This window comes from Amblyomma americanum, chromosome 2 (genome assembly GCF_052857255.1).
Source record: "Amblyomma americanum isolate KBUSLIRL-KWMA chromosome 2, ASM5285725v1, whole genome shotgun sequence".
Lineage (NCBI taxonomy): Eukaryota > Metazoa > Arthropoda > Arachnida > Ixodida > Ixodidae > Amblyomma > Amblyomma americanum.
The window spans coordinates 221,295,663-221,314,486 of NC_135498.1; the positions used below are offsets into that span (position 1 = coordinate 221,295,663).

General features: G+C 46.4%; 2 long non-coding RNA genes across 4 annotated transcripts in view; both read left to right on the forward strand.

Moving 5' to 3' along the window:
- Nucleotides 1–18,824, forward strand: part of LOC144119474 (uncharacterized) — a 140,228-nt gene that overhangs the window by 37,080 nt on the left and 84,324 nt on the right. The window lies entirely within an intron of this gene.
- LOC144122181 (uncharacterized) lies at nt 1,697–6,207 on the forward strand. The gene is made up of 2 exons (XR_013312832.1): nt 1,697–2,488; nt 3,259–6,207. It is a non-coding gene; the product is annotated as an uncharacterized LOC144122181 (long non-coding RNA).

Below are 18,824 nucleotides of genomic sequence, written 5' to 3' on the forward strand. Positions count from 1 at the left end.
GGGGCATAGGGGAATGTTTTTAATCTTTTTTTTATTTGTAGTGCCAAGCAATCGGTTTAAAGAAAATTACTTATAAAGCAGCAGAAAAAACAACCATGCCGCCGGTGGGATCCGAACCCACGACCTCCGAATATCGCGTCCGGTGCTCTTACCAACTGAGCTACAGCGACGGCTGTCCAATCTGCTGCTTTCGTGGGTATATATGTTTACTGCGTGTAAGCGAACCTTGAGAGTGTTCACCAGCGCCACCCTCGACCATAGCGGTGGACGTAGCACGACCTGTTATACCGCGAGTGTGACGTAGAACGTCATCTAACGGCGAGGGCGGAAACTGTGCGAGAGCCCTCTTATACTACCTATGGCAACAAGACTGCCAGAACCGAGACCCCCGTTAAGCTATTAGCAGACAAGGTAAAGGAAAATGAGGGGCTCGTTTGACAAACATATTAAGGAAGCCAACAGTCACGGAAACCAAGGGGCATAGGGGAATGTTTTTAATCTTTTTTTTATTTGTAGTGCCAAGCAATCGGTTTAAAGAAAATTACTTATAAAGCAGCAGAAAAAACAACCATGCCGCCGGTGGGATCCGAACCCACGACCTCCGAATATCGCGTCCGGTGCTCTTACCAACTGAGCTACAGCGACGGCTGTCCAATCTGCTGCTTTCGTGGGTATATATGTTTACTGCGTGTAAGCGAACCTTGAGAGTGTTATATATATATATAGCAGACAAGGTAAAGGAAATGAGGGACTCATTTTGACAAACTTATGAAGGGAACCAACAGTCAGCGAAACTAAGGTGCATAGGGGAATGTTTAATTTCTTTTTAATGTGTAGTGCTAATCAGTGGGTTAATAATACTTAGATTAATCTATCGCTTAAAGATGCACCTTTATGCACCTTGATTTCGGTGACTGTTGGCTCCCTTCACACACACACACACACACACACACACAGATATATATATATATATATATATATATATATATATATATATATATATATATATATATATATATATATATATATATATATATATATATATATATATATATATATATATATATATATATATATATATATATGTTACGATGTTCCCCACCGCCGCTCTAGTAGTGAACGAGACGGTCGTGCCATGCCGAACACACCAGGGGCCCTATTCTCGACACGCATGGCCGCCGTTCACCGCCATATTGTCTCTCTGATTGGCTTATTGGGCGATCACGTGCAAGTCACGAGTTTTAAATTTGTGGCGCGAAACTATCAGGCTTCGAAATAGCTTTCTGCCGTGACGTCAAAATGACGTGTACTTGAAGACTGATTTTTAGCACAGTTATATTTTGTGCCGGGTTGGTAAATTTAAATGTCTGTGGAGGAAAAACGAAGCTACAGCTGGCATGGAAGAAAACACTTGGCTCGTTTTAGCAATTTTGAGAAAAAAAAGTTCGTACTGTGAGGGTTGCTTCCTAGAATGTGATTGGCTGGAGGAATGTCACGTGATTCACGTGATACGCAGCATAATTCAGTGAGGTCAAAATGACGTTTAGTGACGCAAAGGAAATGCTGCCATTGATGAAAAATGCCCCATTTGGCCGCCATAATTTGAGACGGCCGCAAGATGGTCGAATTATGGTGGACATAGTCGAATTATGACCACACTGATTTATACGCCTGTTAGCTTACCGTAGTTTGGTAGGTGCTTATTTGAAGTAATAAACTGTTCCGAAACATGGTTGTTTTGAATGTAGAAGCATTGAAACGGCGTTATAATGGTACCTCTTAATTAAGCAGCCTTTTAGAGCCTTAATTATCAGAGCGTAATTTTACACCCGCGTGAGGACTCTAGCTGCGCTCCCGTTTCAAACGCTTCTCTCATGATAAGAAATTATCGGTCCGCGCGGTCGCGGTTGCTACAGCACGGATATGGCGGCGTCCGTAGCTGCCGTTTGTTGTCACAGGCTGCGAGAAGCGAAGCATTCGTGAGTGCGCCTCAGTGTTTTCGAAGGACTGCCCGGTTCGGGAGTGTGACTGCCTGGCCAGCGATATATGGTGTGGTGGCTGTGCAAGAAGATTTGCGGCAAGAGGCAGCGCGTGAGCACACTGGTCTGCCTTAAACATGGTATTGTAGATGCTCCGGCCGTTACTCTGATCCTGTGTTTCAAGGCGCGATCGGTAGCTGTGAACGTCTGGACACCAATTAGTTCAGTGTTTGCCTCTATTCACACGCTGTCGCTGACCTGATATTCAACTGCGTGAGTGATGAGAGGGTGGCACAAAGGGTTGTCTGCCGGCTGAGCAACATGCTTCCAGAATGTGCTCGGCTTGTCGGCGGGACTGTGCTCATCAGGAAATTGCCCTCATCAGTGCATCATCTGTGTGCTCAATTTGTGTGCATCAGTGTCTGTGTGTATAAGGGAAGTTTCTGAAGACAGCGGTGTCAGCAAGGCAGCGTACATGTGCCAGGTACATCGTCTCGAGTAACGATGAGGTAAGGGAAACAGCAACGAAAAATTGCTTTTGACTTTCTTCAGATGGCTGCATGCAAAGTTCATATTGATGGCTGGTGGCTTTCTTCGGGTGTGTAATAACAAGTCCCTTATGTTCCTACCCTTTTTTGGTCACATGCAAACAGCTGTGAATCTCGTGGCACATTTATTTGTAGCCTATTAAGCGAGGAAGCCTTGCGCAAATAAAAACAGCATTTCAAAATAGTCTTGTCTGTAAAGTAAAACGCACAACGAGCTTTCAGATTACTACAATATGCGGATGTGGGTGACTCGTAGGGCGTCTGCATGTCTATGGTTTTCTTTCATTGCACACAAATGCAATGGCTTGGCATCTGCATTTTGATAAATGCAGTTGCAAAAGCATTCGTGTAGTGAGATTTTAGTGCAGTTCAATATTCTGAGGTAAAGTTAACCTTGGACTTCCCCTACAATGTGCCTTGTAGCAGTTGCCTTCACTGCAACACAATAAAAATAAATATGTAATAATTATTTATACCCATCAGTCTGGCTGTAGTCGAGCTGTTTTCACAGTTTTGTTTTACTTCCTCCATCATTTTGATAGAGATGACCAATAAAATATAACTGTTACAAAAGCAGTTTATTTGAGTAGTAGTTACAGTCATACATGAAACTTTAGTTTGATAATTACAGCCCTGTGATGTCTCGTATCTGAAAGTCTTTTCTCTTGTGTGTATGAAACTTGCATTGCACTCAAGCTCACGCACTAAAGACAGTGTTGATTGCCTTCCAGGTGACATGTGTATAATGTGCCTCTTCGATGCATCACTGCTATCCTCGGAAGTCATGTGCTGAGGAATGCTGCTGCAAGGTTCAACATCGTTCACCTCTCAGCTAGAGTGCTTCTCAAGCAAAGAATCATTCTTTGGAAGGGTTGCATTGGATGTATTCACAGGTGTCAAGTGCTGTACATATGGAACAGGATTCTTTTCAAAGGCAATCACAACTTGCACTGTGCGACACATTGCATGCATCCGCACTTAGCTGCAGGACTCACTGGCATAGTTTTCACCTCTAGTCATGCTATGATCAGTCTATGTAAACATTTTTTGTGCTTCAAGTTTCATTGCACACAGCAATAAAGCTGTTCAAGTCTGTGATTTTTGTGCTGCTCTTTAAACAGGACCAAATTTTCCTTTCAGTTTGTCACTAGAGTGTGTAATGACAGGTGTGTTTGATGTGTAGACTAAGCTTTTCTCTAATACTGCAGTTCTTCACGTGACACGAAGCGTAGAAGAAACTTTAATCCTACCAGCTGCAAGTTGGCCGGATGTGTGCTTATACGCATGCTTTAACGCTACTGAACAGTTGCTAATTCTTAATGTACTGCAATGCTGTGTGCTCTCTTTATGCAGAATGTGCATGTTGGTGCTTTAGTGCAGTGAAACAGAGGAAGTCACCAAAATGTTTTTCTCCTGCCAGCAGAGCTTTGAACCAGTACTTCTCTTTGATTCCTGTTAAAGGTTTGTGCTCCATGACGTGATTACTGCTTCACTGAAATTTCTTGACATGCACGAAACATAGGGATGTGTATGCAGTCATTTATCACATCTTGCTCAGGGCGCAGTCTGATTTTGTAGGCAACTGTTCGTCCGATAGGAGGTCCCTAATGTGTCATCTGTGTGTGCTCACAGAGCAAAGCAAGCTTTGTCTCCTGACATTTCTTTGCCTCTGTGCCTGTTTTCTACTGTTACTTTTAAATGCTATGTGTAGTGATACAGCAATCCACTAGTTTTCCTCTGAGCAAAAAGTGAGGCAACTCTGTCATGTTTGCCATCTGCCAAGCTTGTATGAATGAAAGACAAGGCAGCTGTCTGCTAGTTCGATTAGTTTCGCTGTGTAACGCCCCGCTTTTACCAACCTTGTTGCTGGTACTTTGCTTCTTGGCTGCTGCTAATGCTGTCAGGCAAATTTGACAAAAATTCCAGACAATCTGTTCAACCTGTTTCTTTGGTAAAACTGGGGCATCAATGGATGCATTGCTATTTTTTGATTCAACACAGGAATCTATTGGATTTGGCACTTCATGAAATGGGCATTATCAATGTGCACATATACCGCATCACACTTCTTTCACACATTGCAACTTGTCTTGTTACCAGAGAAATCTGCCTCTGTGACCCTGATGTGTGCGGGATTTTACCACTTTTGCTGTGTGGCAGCAGCAATCGGCTCATTACTGTCATTGCCATCACATGTCCTGCAGCAGTCATGAAATTTTCTTTTGTATCAAAAACAAATGTGTTTGTTGTGATACTTTGCAGAAAGGAAGTTTGTTCTACAGCTGACTTGCTCCGAAATTTTGCTTGAGCTTCAAAAGAAAATTGGAAGCAAAGCAATTATTTTTGTTAAAACAAGCTAATATTTCAGGGGGCTCAAATTTTGTGCAATATATCTTCCAGTGCACTCAATTTCCACTAACATATTGCAGTTTTCTCTGCCTTTGTATTACAGTTGATTTGTTTAGTCAATAAAATGCACCAGTTTCACTTACATCTATCCTGATCACCAGTTTATTGTCTACTTTACCCAGTACTCAGGCCTTCCCTTGCGATTAACTGTGCCAGTGCCACCAATGTCTAATCCCACCTCTGTGTAAAATTATCTATGCATGCGTGGCTGTGCTGATGTTCGGCAAAAAAAAGATGCAAATGACTAAATGCATGAGAAAATTGCATTCAACCCTTTAGGGCACTTTGTACACAACTGCGTACATTGCGAAATAATTTTTCTCGTGGTTTGCTTTAGTTGTCACTGATTTATTAATTTCAATCCCATTTAGCATCCATCGTCCTCTAAATAGGGTGCTTTTTATGGTTGCAGCACATATTTTTCTGGCAGAATACAACAGCATAGCAACTGCTCCAGTATGTATGTTTGTAAACAATGCCTAGATCAAAAATTGGAATGCTTGTTCTGCTTTGTATTTGGCATTTCTGTTTTGGTTTTTAATGGTGCGCCAGCTGTCTTCAATTGTAATGAATTGCAGGGTTGTAGTCAAGTCTTCAGGCCACATGGTCTGCTTTTGATCCCCGAAGTGCAAAACTCAGTATTCTTGAAGCTTAAAGGGCCTTGAAAGGCTAAAACAAGGGTTTTCCTCACCTTGCAGAAGTTTATAGCATGATGGGTGCCTTGAATACTCCACTACACAGCTAAAAAGTGAACCCTGTGGCGTGAAGTCTTCACGTAGGGGTCTACATGCACCGTATCGTTGCAATTCGTACTGCTGACTTCTCCTTTTAGCTGTGTATGGTATGGTGCTGTGAGGATAATTTATTTCGTGTTGAACAATCTCCTGTGGTTTATTAATTATCATGAATACATCCTATGTGGTGCACACATTAAAAAACCTACCGAAAGCCAGTGGCTACCGTCGCTGGCTAGATTGCTTTTTGTGCATCCTGGAGACTTTTATCTTAATAGTACCCTAACCAGAACACTACCGCTGTCTGTATTGGTGCCTCCCATATGTTGTCCTGAGGGCGACATCAACATTGAATGTCTTGCTTATTTTCTGTCTAATCTTACGCTTTTGTTTTTCCTGCCATGTTCCTGCCTCTAATGCTGCAATATTTGGCTGTATTAAATTCAAAAAAGCAGTTACCAATTTTATGTGTTCCCCCACTCTTCTTTGTATACTTCCGGGCCTTCAGAGTATGGAAATAAATTAATTTCCTCCTTGTCTGTAGTGCTCCTAAGTTTACTGTCATGTTTTTGTTCTCCTTCAGCTCTTCGGCTCATGGTACCACTTAGTTGTCTCTTTAAATACTGCGTGCAAGGCCAACCGGAATGCTTGGCCCCAAAACACATGTTCGGGCTTTGTGTGACATGTACTAGGCAATGAGTGTGCATACATGAACATTAAATTAAGTTTCTTGCATCATACAAATAAAGCTGCCGCGGTGGCTCAGTGGTTATGGTGGTTGGCTGCTGACCCGAAAGACGCAGGTTCAATCCCGGCCGCAACGGTAGAGGCCCGTGTACTGTGCGATGACAGTTCACGGCAAAGAAACCGAGGGGGTCGAAATTATCGAGAGCTCTCTACTACAGCATCTCTCATAGCTTGAGTCGCTTTGGGATCATAAACCGCATAAAATAAAGCAAGTATCTTGCACATTGCATGTGTCTTACCGTAATATGGTGTCGTCACCGATATTTACTCTCTACCTCTATGTTCCTCCCCTGCCCCTTTGTGGAATAACAGGTGAAGGAACTTTTCCTTATCCGACCTCTCCACCTTTTCTGGCATATATCTTTCTCTCTTACTTGGAAGCTTGCTGTACTGTACTTGATCAGGCATCTAAAGGAGCTGCTTGATTTTATGGTAGGTGCATAACTGTTATTCTACAACGAAGAAACTTCAAGACGCTGCCTGGCTCGTGTTGCTTGTGTGGACAGCAAGGGAGGTGAGGCGTCCTGTAAGTGCTCAAGAAAATAATTTTGCCCCACCTCACAGAATGTTGCGCTTACTTGCATCGCACATATAGTGTAGCTGCTTCTGTGTGGTGGTCGTGAGTGTTACGCATTCACTTGAACAAGTAGAAAAAATTTATGCCTTTCTAGGAAGGGAAAAACAAGCAAAATTGCTGACATTTGTAATTTTTATGAAGTAATATATGTGCCACTTACATCACAAAAGTGCATGCGTGCAGGCTTGTGAAGCAAAATATGAGTACATCACTGAATTTTGTGAGGGTACGCTCTATTCAAATTATGTTGTGTGTGTGTGTGGGGGGGGGGGGAGTTTTTGCTTTGTTTTATGTTGTTTGTTATTAATGCCAGAAAAGAATCTTTTTTCCCCGGCTTTGCACATTAAGTTGATAATAAGGGATGCGCTCTCGGTGTGTTCTCCTTGACGCGATTTACTCCGATATTCCGCGCTTTGCAGTTTCGTTTCGTGCGCGGGTGCATGCAAACATGACTAACAGCAGAGTCTGGTGCAACACCTTGCCTAAAATGTGCACATCGGCTTGCCTTGCCAAGCATGCATTTCAGCACTAAACCCATCTTGGAGGCCTTCCAAGCGCACACAGATACAACTCCGCTGCACCCCGCTCTCTGTTAAAGCCGATACGTAGCGATTAAAAGCTTTAGCACCTTTGCTGACCTGACGGTAGCTGACGCGGCGCCTAGGAAACAGTGGGTTTCCGCAGAGTTTACAACGCTAAGTATGCGAGCGTTGTCCTCAGACAGGGACTGCTGGCCTGCGCGTATTTAGGCGCCGTTTTGGGCGCCTTTTCAGCAGTGGCGGCACCACTCTAAAAATATAGCTCTCGTTGCTTCCTTTCCTGGCCCGGACGAGATGACTTTTCCCCCAGAAAACTGCCTTAGTCTCAGTTCCTGCATTCAACTGTGGCTGGTAAGCAAATGTGCGAAGCTGTCGTCGATCGTTATAAGGAGCAATGCCACAAAGGCATCATGCCGGCCAAAGCTTTCACTTTCCACTCCCATTCGGCACGTACGCCATTACGAATACCCTGGCCCCGTTCCTGATGTTCGCCAGCTTCTCTGGGCAACAGTACGCACGCGTGTAGCGCCGCTCGTGACTCGCGGGTACGCCATCAGTTCACCTCGACTGAAAAGTCGTCTAGGCTGCGCCCTCGCTCGCACCACCGCATCGAACTCGATGAATCCTTTGACAACCGACGTGCGAGTCTTTCGCACTGAGTAGCCTAAGTCGGTCTGCCCTTAGCTGCTGCCGGACATCCGACATGATACTCAAGAGGCCGCAACATATTTCACTCCTTCGCACTGCCCCTCGACGCGTATGCACCGAAGATTGCAACGCAGAGGCTCAGCGCAAGCTCCCGAAGCGGCGTTCTGTTCCGTACTTGGCGCCAATAGTAGCAGACGACGGTATTTATTTCTAGATCAGTTTTTATTTTTTTTCTCTCTTCACGTAATCAGATTCTGTGGGTACGTAACCTGGCACCGCCTTGATGGTTACGTCACGCCTACGTCACAATTTGAACAAAATGGCGAAATAATAATAATAATAATAATTGGTTTTTTGGGGAAATGAAATGGCGCAGTATCTGTCTCATATATCTTTGGACACCTGAACCGCGCCGTAAGGGAAGGGATAAAGGAGGGAGTGAAAGAAGAGAGGAACAAATAGGTCCGTAGTGGAGGGCTCCGGAATAATTTCGACCACCTGGGGATCTTTAACGTGCACTGACATCGCACAGCACACGGGCGCCTTAGCGTTTTTCCTCCATAAAAACGCAGCCGCCGCGGTCGGGTTCGAACCCGGGAGAATAGGGCCCCAGGTTTATTCGCACTCGTGAATATAAAGGAAAGTCAAGGGGAGAGGGAAAGCATGATAGCGATCAAGGAAAGAGTGCGCACATGCGCACTAGAGGGAATGGCTTGGTCGTCCAGTTCATGGGTTACAGCAATATATATATATATATATATATATATATATATATATATATATATATATATATATATATATATATATATATATATATATATATATATATATATATATATATATATATATATAAGTATACACTTCGTTTAAGGAAACATTTTCATTTTACTCGACGTTTCGATCAGAGGACCGATCTTGCTAGATTAAAAAAAAATTCCTGTTTGCGATAAATACTCACCTAATCGAGAGCAAACACCGCTCACAAGGTAGAAGATTATTGCCTAAGTGGTTTGAGGTCTAAATAAGCCCCGGTACTTGCCCGTATTTGGTCGAATTAGCGAGAGAAACTTTTCGGCTACGAATACAGTTTTTGCAGACGCGAGCCAAGCAGCCGATCTCACAGGCTGCGCCATCGGCCGGCCAGCGAGGCAAACGACGTCGGCTCGGCGGTTGCGAGAAGCGTGCTATCTTCGAAGATGGGGTTCGTCTGCCCATCGGAATTAATGTCACAGGGAACATCGCTGCTTCTGCTACTAAATACCGCACTGAAAATGTGACAACAACAGCACTGCACACACTAAACACTGTTAAGTCGTCGCTTGCGAGTTGCATGTATATCCGGCAGATGGCGCAGCCTGTGAGCCCGGCTGCTTGGCTCGCGTCTGCAAAAACTGTACTCGTAGCCGAAAAGTGTTTCTCGCTAATTCCACCAAATACAAGCAAGTACCGGTGCTTATTTAGATCTCAAACCACTTGGGCAATAATATTCTACCTTGTGAGCCGTGTTTGCTCTCGATTAGGCCATAATTTTGCGCACAGGAATTTTTAAAGTATTCGGCCCATAAAAACGGCAGTCCCAGTATGTAGCGACTGCACAGCCGCCATAGTCCTTCAAGAAGTCTGCAATAAAATTCCATTAAGAAAGGGCGTCAGGCAAGGAGGCACGATCTCGCAAATGCTATTCACCGCCTGTTTACAAGAGCTTCCACATAACTGCAGCGTAAAAAATTACGAGCACAAAAAAGGGGAGAAACACATACGACACGGACAAAAGCTGCACTCACAACTGATTTTATTTCGCCAGGAATGGGAAATATAAAGGTTCCGCCGCGGATGCGCGCGCAGCAAGTACACGTACCTCGATCACAAAAACCTAAAAACCCCAAAAACAAAAAAAAAACACAAAAAAACCAAATTCAATACTTTATCACACCGTGAAACCCATCTTATCGCCTGGCAGAGAAAAGGTCACATTCTGCTTCATACCGCTTACGCAAAAAACGCCCTTTTTCTTTATATGGTAAGCTTCCAGTAGTTCACGTGCAGTTTGATCTTTGCTTTTGCCTAGAATCCTTGCACCTTCAAAATGCGGCGAACAATCCTGACAAGACCTGCAATGTTTAACTAAATTAACATCTTCATCTCTCTCTAAATTTCTTTCATGCTCCCTCAATCGATCGTTGACACATCTGCCAGACTGGCCGACATAGGCTTTTCCGCATGACAGCGGAATTTCATAGACCACTCCTGCCTGGCACTCTACATGGGGCTTAGTATGCTTTTTCCCGCAGCCAGTTTTTGTTGCCTCCTTACCGGAGATGCGAGGGCATAGTTGGCCGAGCTTTTTCGGAGCTGAAAAAACCAGCGGCACCCCAAACCTGTTCGCTACTTTCTTCAAGTTACGCGAGACTGTGTGCAGGTAGGGGGCTACTTCCGGACGCACAGTGCGCTCAACTTCCCTTGTCTTCGAGGACGTCGCCTTCTTCTTCACCTTTTTCAGGAGGGTTTCCGCAACAGCCGTCACGATCGACTGAGGGTAGCCCGAGTCCAATATTCTTGCCAATTGGCCGTCAAAGCTGGTCTGCATTTCATGTTCGCACGATTTATCTAGTGCAGATTCTAGGCATAAGTTCACAATGCTTCTTTTAATTATTTTAGAGTGTGCAGAATCATATGGCAAAAGACGTTTCTGCACACGTGGAGAGTACCGCCAACACACGTGATCCCCCCGAACTTTAAACGAATATCCAAAAACTGTAGAAAATTATCGTTTGGCACTTCGCAAGTGAAGGTCAGTCCCTTTCCATGGTGTTTAAAAACGTCTAAAATCTTATCAACAATAGCGCAGTAGTGTAAAGGGCTCTGCTTGTCCAATAAGATCAAAAAATCGTCAACATATCGGTACACCTTTGTGACCTCGTCCGGTTTAAAAACAGTTGCTAACAACTGGTCAATACTAGCTAAAAAAATATCACTTAAAATGGGTGCTACGCAGGACCCAATGCATATTCCTTTGGTTTGTAAGTAGTGCTGGTTGTTAAAAGCGATAAAAGTTCCTTGAAGGTAAAATTCTAAAAGTGTTAGAAAATTGTCAACAGACATACCAGCTGAATTTTGGAAGGGGATGACGCCACTCTTGTCAATGCACTGTTTCAGTGAAGCGAACAATTCCTGGTGGGGAACGTACAAGCCAGTGGAAACCTCACGGTGTTAGGTGGGGTAGAACTGCCCCAGAACATACACGGTCTACTCGACAAAGGACCCAAGTACGGGCTTCCACCTTCTGTACCTGTTCAAGACCTGGCAGCACTCAACCGCCGTATAGCAAAAAAAGCGCCGACCGAGCAACGGGAGAGATGCTTACTCGAAGGTGCGGACACTCTTTTGAAAACAGCTGGTTTTTCATATAATAGTCATGTTGGCACGTCTTTGCGGAAGGTGGTTACTTACTTACTTTCGAGATAAGGGGCTCTCTCTTCTCCAGGCTGACAAAAATGGAGGGTTTGTTGTTTTACCGGAAGGTGTTTTCCGCGAAAAAGCCCTTCAGGCTGTGCAAAAAAAACTTTACCCTGAAGAAAAGCCGTCCCACAACTGCAAAAAAGAGAGTGGCCAACCTTTGCAAAGACGCGGGAAATGATAAACTATCCAGGCAGATTATGAATTGTAAAGGTAATGCTTTGAAAGTGTTTTTAGTGCCAAGACACACAAACCAGATGTACCGTTCCGAACTATTGTTAGTGAAAATGGTGCATGGCAGGTGCTTGTTAGTCGGTTCCTGCAGAGATCTTTGCGAGGGCTCACCATTAATGACCCTTTTCTTATAAAGAATTCTAGAGAAGTTGTTGATTTTCTAAAAACCAACCGCAGCATTGGCTTCGCATTCTCTGTGGATGTTGAAGATTTGTTTTATTCGATACCCCACCAGGAATTGTTCGCTTCACTGAAACAGTGCATTGACAAGAGTGGCGTCATCCCCTTCCAAAATTCAGCTGGTATGTCTGTTGACAATTTTCTAACACTTTTAGAATTTTACCTTCAAGGAACTTTTATCGCTTTTAACAACCAGCACTACTTACAAACCAAAGGAATATGCATTGGGTCCTGCGTATCACCCATTTTAAGTGATATTTTTTTAGCTAGTATTGACCAGTTGTTAGCAACTGTTTTTAAACCGGACGAGGTCACAAAGGTGTACCGATATGTTGACGATTTTTTGATCTTATTGGACAAGCAGAGCCCTTTACACTACTGCGCTATTGTTGATAAGATTTTAGACGTTTTTAAACACCATGGAAAGGGACTGACCTTCACTTGCGAAGTGCCAAACGATAATTTTCTACAGTTTTTGGATATTCGTTTAAAGTTCGGGGGGATCACGTGTGTTGGCGGTACTCTCCACGTGTGCAGAAACGTCTTTTGCCATATGATTCTGCACACTCTAAAATAATTAAAAGAAGCATTGTGAACTTATGCCTAGAATCTGCACTAGATAAATCGTGCGAACATGAAATGCAGACCAGCTTTGACGGCCAATTGGCAAGAATATTGGACTCGGGCTACCCTCAGTCGATCGTGACGGCTGTTGCGGAAACCCTCCTGAAAAAGGTGAAGAAGAAGGCGACGTCCTCGAAGACAAGGGAAGTTGAGCGCACTGTGCGTCCGGAAGTAGCCCCCTACCTGCACACAGTCTCGCGTAACTTGAAGAAAGTAGCGAACAGGTTTGGGGTGCCGCTGGTTTTTTCAGCTCCGAAAAAGCTCGGCCAACTATGCCCTCGCATCTCCGGTAAGGAGGCAACAAAAACTGGCTGCGGGAAAAAGCATACTAAGCCCCATGTAGAGTGCCAGGCAGGAGTGGTCTATGAAATTCCGCTGTCATGCGGAAAAGCCTATGTCGGCCAGTCTGGCAGATGTGTCAACGATCGATTGAGGGAGCATGAAAGAAATTTAGAGAGAGATGAAGATGTTAACAAACGCGGGTTAATGACATTCTTGTCGAAATCAAGAGGAAGAAATGGTCTTGGGCAGGGCGTGTGATACGCTGGCACGATAACCGCTGGTCCTTATGAGTAACGGAGTAGATTCCAAGAGAAGACAAGCGTAGGAGGGGCCGCAGAAGGTTAGGCGGGCGGATGAGATTAAGAAGTTTGCAGGCAAAGGGTGGATGCAGCTGGCAAAGGAGAGACAATTGGAGAGACATGGGAGATGCCTTCTAGCTGCAGTGGGCGTAGTCAGGCTGATGATCATGATTATGGGTTTGACGGAAGTGAACATTGTTATCCGTAGGCATATAATACGCAGTTGTAAGAAGTAAGGGAGATAGGTTGGTCAGTAATGTAGACTAAGAAAAGAAGCAGGCCCAATATACCATCTCTAATAATGAGCCTTGAGATACTGCTATATTAACTGATTTTCGCCAGAACAGACGCCTAAAATACTTGCGAATTATCTGCTGCCATTTAAGAAATTTGGATTAGTTTCGAAGGTGGGTGAGTAACACCTACTGCTTCTAAATTGGAAAAAAAAATTTCGGTGGTTGATTTATTTATTTATTTGAGAAGACCCCCCAAAATGCCCTCACTGCGAGGATATTACATAGGGGGTGGGAAAAATGTAAACATGAAAAACTGAACGGTTAACAAATCTAGAAAAGCACAATCGTTGAACAGGTAACAAGTACCAAAATGTGGCGGAACTACAACGCACAAAGACAACATAGTGGCCACAAGTAAACAGCGAGAAATATAAAGATCGAAACAAATAAGGGTGAGCAGAACGGTACTACAAGTACGCATCACTTTCGCTTTGTAAAAGTTCATTAGAAACTGTCGAATTAATTTCAGTTCAGAAAGCCGCCTGTTCTAGTCAGTAATAGTTTGAGGAATGAAAGAGTTAGCAAAACGCGAAGTATGGCATGTGATGCGTTCGATTTTGAAAGGATGATCACGGCGTGGGAGGATCGCGGACTGTCACCATGGAGGGACGAATGATAGCAAATTTCGAGAACAAGTGTTAAGCGAGCAAGTTTTTGACAATGGGAAAGGTTATCAAGTCCAGCACGAGCTTGTAGCGCCGTAACACTAGTGAAACGTGAGCAATGCGAAAAAAATCCAATTGAGCTGCACGGTTTTGCAGGCATTTGATATTATCTATATGAGGTAGGCTTGGTTCGAGTCCCGTATGTCTGAAGCGTATTTGAAGCGTACTTGAATATTGAAACACAAGCCCAAGCTTTTTGTTGAAAACTTGAAGATTGGCTACTTCGATTATTCTGAAGGAATCGAAAGCAAAACGCGTAATATTTCGTGCCCGCGGCTCATCAATTGATGTCCCGAAGATCATTGTTTTGGGGCCGTATCTAGTAGCTGTAAAAAAATGGGTAAAAAAATGTGTGTGTCGAAGTGATTTTTTCGGAACATATGTCATGGAATGATCACGTCAACTACCCTTTATTAAAATTAAGCAGAACTGTGGGAATGATAAACCGGTGCCGCCATTTAATTCCACTGGAATAAAACGTACGCTTCATTTTTTGTGCACGTTTTCATTCACACCTGTGTTATTGCGTTTTAGTATGGGCACTGCAACGCATACGCACAAGATTTCTCTCCTCCAGAAACGACCCCTCCGCGCACTTGAAAATGTGTAATTCTCGGAACACACATCACTAATTTTTCGCACACATAAGATCATTAAAGCGCAAGATATGTACATGCGTAAATAACTCTGCGCATACAAAAGATTTGATGAAGGGAGGTAGTTTGGCCTGTTGGTTTATCACAGAAGAGGAAAATATGCAGCGCAAAAAACGCATAGACGACAGAAGAAACTGTGAGTAACTACTGCTTTCGTAATCAATCACCTAGGCTGGTTCCATCATCACCAACTAATTACGATAAAATGATGACTCAACATAGGTTACGAACAATAATAAATCAATACTGGGATGGTGGTGAAGAGCATTTAAAATCTATAATGCCACAGTACTAACTCCTCTAGTGCCGCCATACCGCGGCTAAACTGCATTTCCTGGCAGTTGGCAAGCCTTGAGCCATCTCGGGGCTAGATGCTTCGTCTTCTTCATCTCTCGTGCTGCCTGCTGCCTTGCGCGTTCCAACGTCTTGCGCTTCTTATTAAAGCAAGAAAACCAGCCCTGTTTACGCCAACCGTTTCTCAGTGACATATTTGGTGGAGGTGCGGGGTAACGGCCCATGTACGCTGACCTCGAGGACACCTTTGACGTCAGCTCTCTACGCGTGGCTACAACACCAGTCCACAAGGCGAGCCGCCGCCTGCGAGGCCTACAACCCGGGTTCGGCCAACTGACAGCGCCGGTAAGGGCCATGACATCCACCGCGGCTAGCCAGACAAGTCAACACTCCGGGAATGTCCCGCCATTTGTCCTTCACGCACCTCGATCGCCGCCACCGTTCCACGGGGACAGGTTCGAGGACGTCAAAGACTGGTTGGCCAGCTTCGACCGAGAGGCGGGTTTCAATGAGTGGGACGGCGAGCGCAAGCTGCGCAACGTCTACTTTGCGCTGCAGGACTCGGCCAAAACTTGGTTTGAGAACCACGAAGCTTCCTTTACCACCTGGGAGGCTTTTCGTCGAGAGCTGCTAGCGACATTTACCAGCAGCGAAAGAAAAGAGAAAGCTGAAATCGCCCTGCGCTCGAGATCACAGCAGCCGAACGAGGGCGTCGCGATGTTCATCGAGGACATGACCCGACTGTTCAATCGGGCCGACCCTACTATGCCCGAAGCCCAGAAGGTACGCCACTTTATGCATGGCGTAAAAGAGCAGCTGTTTGCCGGACTGGTCCGTGACCCGCCACGAACAGTGTCCGACTTCACCAAGGAGGCAATGGGTATCGAGCGCTCTTTGCAGGAACGGGGCGGGGCGCCCACTACGGACGTCAGGCTACTGTAGCAGCCGCTTCCCAGTACACGCCTACGTCGCTGCCCGCCGAGGAGCTTCGGGAGCTTGTAAGAAGCCTTGTGCGCGAGGAACTGGCAAAACTTCGCTTTGAAGCTCCACAGGTCAGCGTCGCTGCCGTTACGGACGTGGTCCGCGAAGAAATCCGACGAGTTGTGCAGCCACCCCCAGCTCCACACCCGGCGCCCTACGTTATGACGTACAGCGAGGCGCTACGAAGTCCCGGGCCAGTGATGCGAGCCTTTTCCCCCATCGCTCCTGTGCAATACCTGCAGGAGCCAATCGCAACAGCACCCTCCGTACCGCAGGAGTTCAGGCCCGCCGTGAGCAAAGCGCACGTTTGGCGTACGCCAAACAATCGGCCGCTCTGTTACGACTGCGGAGAGCCTGGCCACATCCTCCGCCACTGCCCCTACCGCAGGATGGGTTTAAGGGGGTTTTCACCTGACGCACCTCGATCACGCTACGGTGAAATACCACGGGATATCGAACAGTACTTGGCTGAAAACGTGCAATCTTCGACCTCGCAGCGACGCCAGTCCCGATCGCCATCCCCAAGGCGGTCTCTTCGCCAGGCCGCACGTCATCCTCTGGCCAGTTCAGAGGTACGTCCCCACGACGGGAAAACTGAAGACGGCGTCCTCCGGGGGTAGGGCTGCCGCTACTGGACCGAGTCAAGAGCCTCCACCCGACGATTCGCCGCGACGCTCCGACCGACGACGACCTGACCCGACGACCTCGACGACGCGCTGCGACCGACTGGCCTCCGCCGAAATTCCGGTATCCGCCGCCAACCACGACGTTACCCCACTCGTGGAGACCGGCGCCGATTTTTCGGTAATGAGCAGACGGTTAGCCACGGTCTTGAGGGAGGTTCTGACCCCTTGGTCTGTGCCGCCGATCCGGACAGCTGGTGGCCACGTGGTAACTCCGATCGGTGTCTGCACTTCGCGAATCCAGATCCGCGGTGTTACTTTCCCTGGCTGCTTTGCTGTGTTACCCGAGTGCTCCAAAGACCTCATACTCGGGTTGGATTTCCTTCAAGAGTACGGTGCCGTTATCAACCTCCAGGAGCTAATCGTGTCGTTTTCCACCCAAGGTCCTGTCGACTACGATACCGAGCCACGCAGGGCTAAGTTATGCGTCTGTGACGACCACGTTTTGATCCCATCAAGATTCAGCATGTTTGTTACTGTAGAGTGCGATAACAGCACTAAAATTCGTGGTATTGCTGAAACCAACATGCCGCTGCTCCTTGGTCGGCAAGTGTGTGTTGCTTGAGGAATTGTTGAACTGGACAAAGGCCGAACCGAACTCTTGATGACCAATTTTGGTTGTGAACCTCAGTGTTTGCCTGGCAGAACAGCTATTGCGTATTTCGAGGAACTCAGCGAATTCGCGGGACAGCACGCTTTGTCCGGAGCCCCGGCATCAGTGGAGGAACCGACCACTCCCATAAACACCGACGTGAACCCAAACCTCCCAACTAACCAGAAACGCTGCTTGGAAAGCGTTATCCAGTCTTTCTGCGACTGCTTTGCCTCGACCTCCAAGGTTAGGCAGACACCGCTCACAAAGCACCGAATTATAGTTGACGCCAACCAACGGCCGTTATGTCAGCCGCCCTACCGCATCTCTTCGAAGGAGCGCGATGCCATCCGCCGCCAAGTTCAAGAAATGCTCAAGGACAACGTGATACAGCCGTCGACGAGCTCGTGGGCGTCGCCTGTTGTTCTAGTGGCAAAGAAAGATGGAACCCTACGGTTCTGCGTTGATTACAGACGTTTAAACAAAGTCACTAAAAAGGATGTTTATCCTCTCCCGCGTATTGATGACTCCCTGGACCGGCTGCGCCACGCCAAGTACTTCTCATCGCTAGATTTACGAAGCGGCTATTGGCAAATCGAGGTGGACGAACGCGACCGGGAAAAGACCGCCTTTATTACATCGGACGGTCTGTACGAATTCCGGGTGCTCCCTTTCGGCCTGTGCTCGGCTCCTGCAACCTTCCAGAGGCTGATGGACACCGTTCTTGCCGATCTCAAATGGCAGTCCTGTCTCGTGTACTTGTATGACGTTGTCATCTTCTCTGACACGTTCGAAGAGCACCTGAGACGCCTGCGCGCTGTGCTCGAAGCAATTCGGTCGGCCGGTCTTTCCCTGAAGCCAGAAAAGTGTCACTTCGCTTTCGAAGAGTTCAAGTTTCTGGGCCACATCGTGAGCGCTAAAGGGGTTAGCCCAGACCCCGATAAGACTGCTGCCGTGGCTGCTTTTCGTGTGCCCACCGATAAGCGCAGTGTGCGCCGCTTTCTGGGTCTCTGCGCCTATTATCGGCGTTTTGTGCAGAACTTCTCCCAGATCGCTGAGCCCCTCACGCGACTCACGAAAGATTCCGAACCATTCTTCTGGGGCCTGGAGCAACAGCAAGCCTTTGAAGACCTCCGCACTCGCCTCCAAAGTACGCCCATCCTTGGACACTTCGACGAGTCAGTCGACACTGAACTACACACAGACGCCAGCAACATCGGCCTCGGTGCGGTCCTTGTGCAGAGGCAGGATGGTCTCGAACGCGTAATCGGATACGCGAGCCGCACCTTGTCACGATCTGGGGTGAACTATTCCACCACCGAAAAAGAATGCCTGGCCATTGTGTGGGCAGTAACAAAATTTCGCCCGTACCTATATGGCCGCCCTTTCAGGGTCGTCAGC